General features: G+C 35.4%; 1 pseudogene; it reads left to right on the top strand.

The window, feature by feature from the left end:
* The first annotated feature begins 4,162 nt into the window (after window positions 1-4,162).
* Window positions 4,163-5,108, top strand: LOC141519224 (succinate dehydrogenase [ubiquinone] iron-sulfur subunit, mitochondrial-like; annotated as a pseudogene).
* Window positions 5,109-5,318: the final 210 nt, after the last annotated feature.

Here is a 5,318-nt window from a genome sequence, read left to right as displayed (position 1 = left end):
AAGGATAATTCTTCCCCAAAAAGGACTTCACTTTTGGACTCTTAAGTGACACATAGATTGAATTCACCCTTTCAGTAGCCTGACCATAAAGATATAGAATCAGAATTCTTTCTAATTTGCTATATTCTTTTAAAAATAAAGCTTGGGGGACAGCTAGATGGTGCAGTGGAGAGTACCAACCCTGGAGTCAGAAAGACCTGATATCATATCTGACCTCAGAGACCTTACTTAGCTGTGTGACCTTGAAAAAGTCACTTAAACCCATGGCCTTGCAAAAAAAATCATAACAATAATAATAAAAAATAAAGCTTGGGTATGACTCAAAGAAGTGAAGTGTCCCTTCAAGAAAGATACTTATTTGCAAAACAGATGTCAGCCACAGAACATCTGAACTGATTATCTTATCTGATCTACCACCAAAGAATAAGTATAACACAAAAACTTCATAAGCACATATTAATAGTTAAAATCTTAACTATAACATACCACAGCAATTATAAACTTCTAAGTGGTAAAGACAACTTTGTAGAACTGCAGTGATTTGCATTTACCTCAGCTCTATACTATCCATGATACTCATAATTTAAGTCTAGATCATCTGATCAGTCATGCATAGCTCTAGTCTATATGAGACAGTTTTGTGGCAAAGTGAATGGGATACTAGGCAAATCACTTAACCTTTTTATTCCCTCAGTTTCCTCCTCTGTAAAATAAGGGTGATAATAGCACCTATTTTGCAAGGTTATTGTGAGGATAAATGAGATATTTGTAAAATGCTTTGTAAATCTTAATGCTCCATATAAATGCTAACCATTATCGTTATCATCTTCATCATTTATTTATGATATATGATAATGTTATATCATCATAAATTTCAGGTTCAAAGTTATCCTGTCAGTGCTCATTTTCTCCACTGACTAATGGTATAATAACTGGAAACATCTCCCATTTTTCAATGGTTGAAGACTCAGGAATTCAAGCATTCTTGTACTCTTGAGGTTAACACCATGACTAAAAAATTAATTTCTCTGGATTAGTCTTGGCCTACCCTGAGTCAAGTGAAGAAACACAAAATCAAAGTAGCAATCAGGGATTTGATTTGTCTCAAGGTCATCTAGAAAATCATGTCCTCTTTATCATATTTTCAAATTTTAGCCACTAATTACTGCTAGAGAGAAGGGAGGTTTCCTTCCCCTTATCTCATTAATGAAATTTTAAGGGAAAGAGGAAGAATCCAAAGTAATATGATAAAAAAAGATGGATAAATCCTCTCTATAATTTATCATCCCCTGAAGAAGAGATAACTCCTGAGATTATGAGTAATCATCTTTGACACTTGTTTGATTCCTGCTCTCCCAGGGTCCAATAAGAGCTGTGACATCTCAGCAAAGCCAACCTCAAGTTCCCCAAGAAAAGATTAATAGATATATATATATATATCCATCCCACTAGAGTCTCTTTTACATGTGATTATTCAAATAATTGATACAGAAAAAATCTAAGTATATGAAACATTCCCATTGCCCAGATGAAGGCAAGTTGTTGGATTCCCAGATCATAGAATTAGAGTGTATTTTGGATATGTAGTGCATATAGACAATAAGATGGGTCTAGAACTGAAAAGGAGAAAGCGAAAAAAATTGAATAAATTTGGAATGTAGTATAATGATCTGTATTTATATCAAATACTCACATCTTCACAACACAGATGTTCTACCAACAAGGCTATATATGGTTGTCCACTTTGGAACACCACAATCTTCTAAAAATTAAACTCTCAGATCACACAAAGGATGATGGAGAGACATGTTGAATGTAAACTGAATCATATTTCCAATGATGAGCTTTGCTCAGGCAATAGTATAAAAAGATATCACTAAGAAAACTTAGTAGAAAAGGAGGTTGGGGAGCTTCTAGGAGGTGCAATAGATAGAGCACCAGCCCTGGAGTCAGAAGGACCTGAGTTCATTTCTGACCTTAGACAGAGGCCTCTAGGACCTTGGGCAACTCACACCTCATTGCTTGCAAAAAAAAAAAAAAACAAAGACAAAAAAAGAAAAGGAGGTTGACCAGTCATGTAGTATAAATAAAGATTAGAGATAAATAGTCCTCATGTTCTACTGATACTTTTGAAACAAAAAAACTACTTTAAAAAAAGGCCTTAACCATCTTAGATGGATGCTCTCTGGAAAATCTGTGGAACAATATGACAAGAATAACACAAGATGGGCAGCTAGGTGGCGGAGTGGATAAAGCTAACCCTAACCCTGGAGTCAGGAGTACCTGAGTTCAAATCCAGCTTCAGACACTTAACAATTACCTAGCTGTGTGGCCTTGGGCAAGCCACTTAACCCCATTACCTAGCAAAAACTAAAAAAAAATAAAAATAAAAAAAATAACAGGATGAATAAAATCTTCACTGATGAAGGAGATAGGTAAGAACATAGTTCCACTAAAGTAACAGACTACCAATAAAAGCTAGAAAATATTCAGAGAAGGGTGACAAGGACAGTGAAGATCATATGTTCTGAGGATCAATTAAACAAAGATTAGATTTGGAGTCAAGAGTATCTGGGACTTCTGCTCAGATAATATGACCTTGTGCAACTTAATTAATCTCTTTGGATCTTAGTCTTTTCTGCAAAATGTACATAGGAAAAATGCTTTACTTCTAGAAAAAAATCTGTAAAATAACAGTGGCAAACTAGATGATGATAGGTTCTTTCCCGTCTAAAACTCTGATCCCATGTATTTAATTATGTTTAGTCAAAAGAAAACAAATTTTTAGCAGGGACATGATCACTCTCCATTAACAAGGAGGGTATATAGAGAAGTTGAGAAGAAAATGGACCAAGAAAATAAGAATTTCAAAATTGCCTTCTGTTCTCCTAAAATTACTTCAGATATGCATTGTTTCTGAAAGACCTTCTCAGTTCAGTGCATAAATAATAATGCCCATTTAAAAATGCATGACTATTCATTAAACCATTGATCACTTCCAGTCTATTGGTTACATAAGTATTTTTAAAATTACTTTAATACATATTTACCCAATAGACCAGAAAAGTTCCATTGTTACATGATGTGCATTTTTAAAAGCTGCCTACATAAGGAGTTACTGATCTGAGCCAGTATCTTCTGCCAACTACATAATATGCATTTTAAAAAACAGTCTAATTATGTGCTTACCCAAGAGAACAAAGTTAATACTGAGGGTCAATAATTATTACATTCTATTGTCTTTTTTTTCTGCTTAAAGAAAAAAAGATTATATCTGCCTCTACTTTCTCCTCACAACTACTCTACAAAACATCTCTGTATGTAATTAAATAAAATGCCCAATTTCTCAGACTCAAAAGGCCCCTGAATTCCACCCTTTGGCTTGTATGACTTTCCACACCCACCTTCTTTCCCTATAACAGTTCACCTTTTAGTTCTAAATTTCTCTTTTCTTTTTTATTTAATATTGTCAATTCAGCAAATAAAAAATACAAAATTCCTTTTTTGTTCCTTCTTGAAATTGAAGACCTGTTGATCTAGACTCTACATGGGAGTGAAGGAGAATGAGAGGAAGATACCTGGGGAAGAAAGATTGCTGTTTCATTATGGTTCTGATTAGGTTGTAAATACATCCATAGTCTCTTTTGACTAAGATGGGGTAGAAATTTCTCTGTGAAAAATCCTGTCCCTAATTCTTCATTTCGTTCCTCCTAGTCCCTAATATCCTGAATATAAAATAAATGTAATTTTAATAGGAACAAAAAATTACAGAAATAAGGAACTATGGAGTAATGGATTAACTGGAGGCTAAAGTCAGGACTATCTAGAACCAATTCTCACCTCTGGTACTTACTAGTCAAGTGATCTTCTCAAGATGTTTAATTACAGGTAACACTGGAAAATTGATGAACTGTATCACAGACTCATTTTGTCTGCATTAGTGGAAGTTGTGGCTATATTGAGAGCTACTTACATGAAGACAGCACAGATTTTAGAGCAGTAGTCCGCACTGGTGATGGCAATGCCATTGTTGTTTATTGTTTCTTAATATTATTCCTCTAGATCTGTGACTTCATCAGTGTGAGGAACTCTTGATCTGGAAATTCATTTCACTAAGTAACTCCTGTTACTTATAGTCTTAGAAAGTGGATCATGGGTCAAGATGGCAAAAATGGCCAAGGTTCTACTGAGGCACAATTTCATCTCAGGAGTCACTGTACTCACCAGGGCTAGGCGCAGGCCTGATTGGGAGTCCAGACAGCAACTACTGCAGTTTCCTTTCTCAAGAAATTTGCCATCTATAGATTGGACCCAGATAAGTCTAGAAAAAAGCCCCAAATGCAGGCATATGAAGGTGAGCTAAATAAATGTAGCCTAATGGCATTAGATATCTTGATCAGGATTTAAAATGAGGTGGACACCATGTTGAACTTCTAGAGATCATGCTGAGAAGGCAATTGTGGTTCCATTAATGGGGGCAATTCCTTCTCTTGCACCAGAAGAATTCACACCAACCTCAACAAATCTGCCTTCTTCTCCATATTTATATGATGAAGATCTTCCCCCTGGATTTGATTAACTATTATTCTCAGTAGAAGTCAATTCAGTCTTACTTAAAGAAGGATGCCACCCAGGAAGGCAAAGAGCAGTATCTTTAATCCATAGAAGACTGAGAGAAACTGGATAAGATCTTTGAGAGCATTCCTGTGCCTGCTTCAGCACCAGCTTTCCTAGTTAGTGGTGAAATGGAGACAAATATTAGGGATTCACAATCTTTATGCAGACTTATCATGGGATAATTGACTCCAGGGATGACTTCCCAGAGGAGTAGCTGGTCCAGCTACTGAACTCATTCCCTTAGTAGCAAGAGTTCATCATCATGAACTGTACCAGGATCTCTCCTAAGGGACTGAATCCAAGGAAATCAAATAACTGAAATCAAGAAGATTGTGGCAACCTACAAATGGAAGAAATTAATCATGAATGTAGCCCTCACAGAGCTGAACCAAATTTTAAGTGATCTGACTTCAGGGTCCTGTTTTTCCATAAATATTGCATGTCCAAAAACAAATACAAGTGATATAGAAAGAATATACAATAGAAAATGAAAAACAATTGTTGGAGGTCGCTGAGAGTTTAAGTCACTTGCCCATGATCACAAAGGTGTTATGTATCAAAATCAAAACTTGAACCTAGGTTTTCCTACTGCTTATGTTATCTTTTTCAACCTTTTATTGCATATTATGCATAAGTGAGATTATATGACTTTACTCTTCACTTTTCTAACTTTGCTTTGTTTCATGAATTGCTTTACCTAT

Source organism: Macrotis lagotis, chromosome 3, assembly GCF_037893015.1.
Source record: "Macrotis lagotis isolate mMagLag1 chromosome 3, bilby.v1.9.chrom.fasta, whole genome shotgun sequence".
NCBI lineage: Eukaryota > Metazoa > Chordata > Mammalia > Peramelemorphia > Peramelidae > Macrotis > Macrotis lagotis.
The sequence above is the reverse complement of the archived record's forward strand: the minus strand, read 5'-3'. Positions and strand labels throughout refer to the sequence as shown.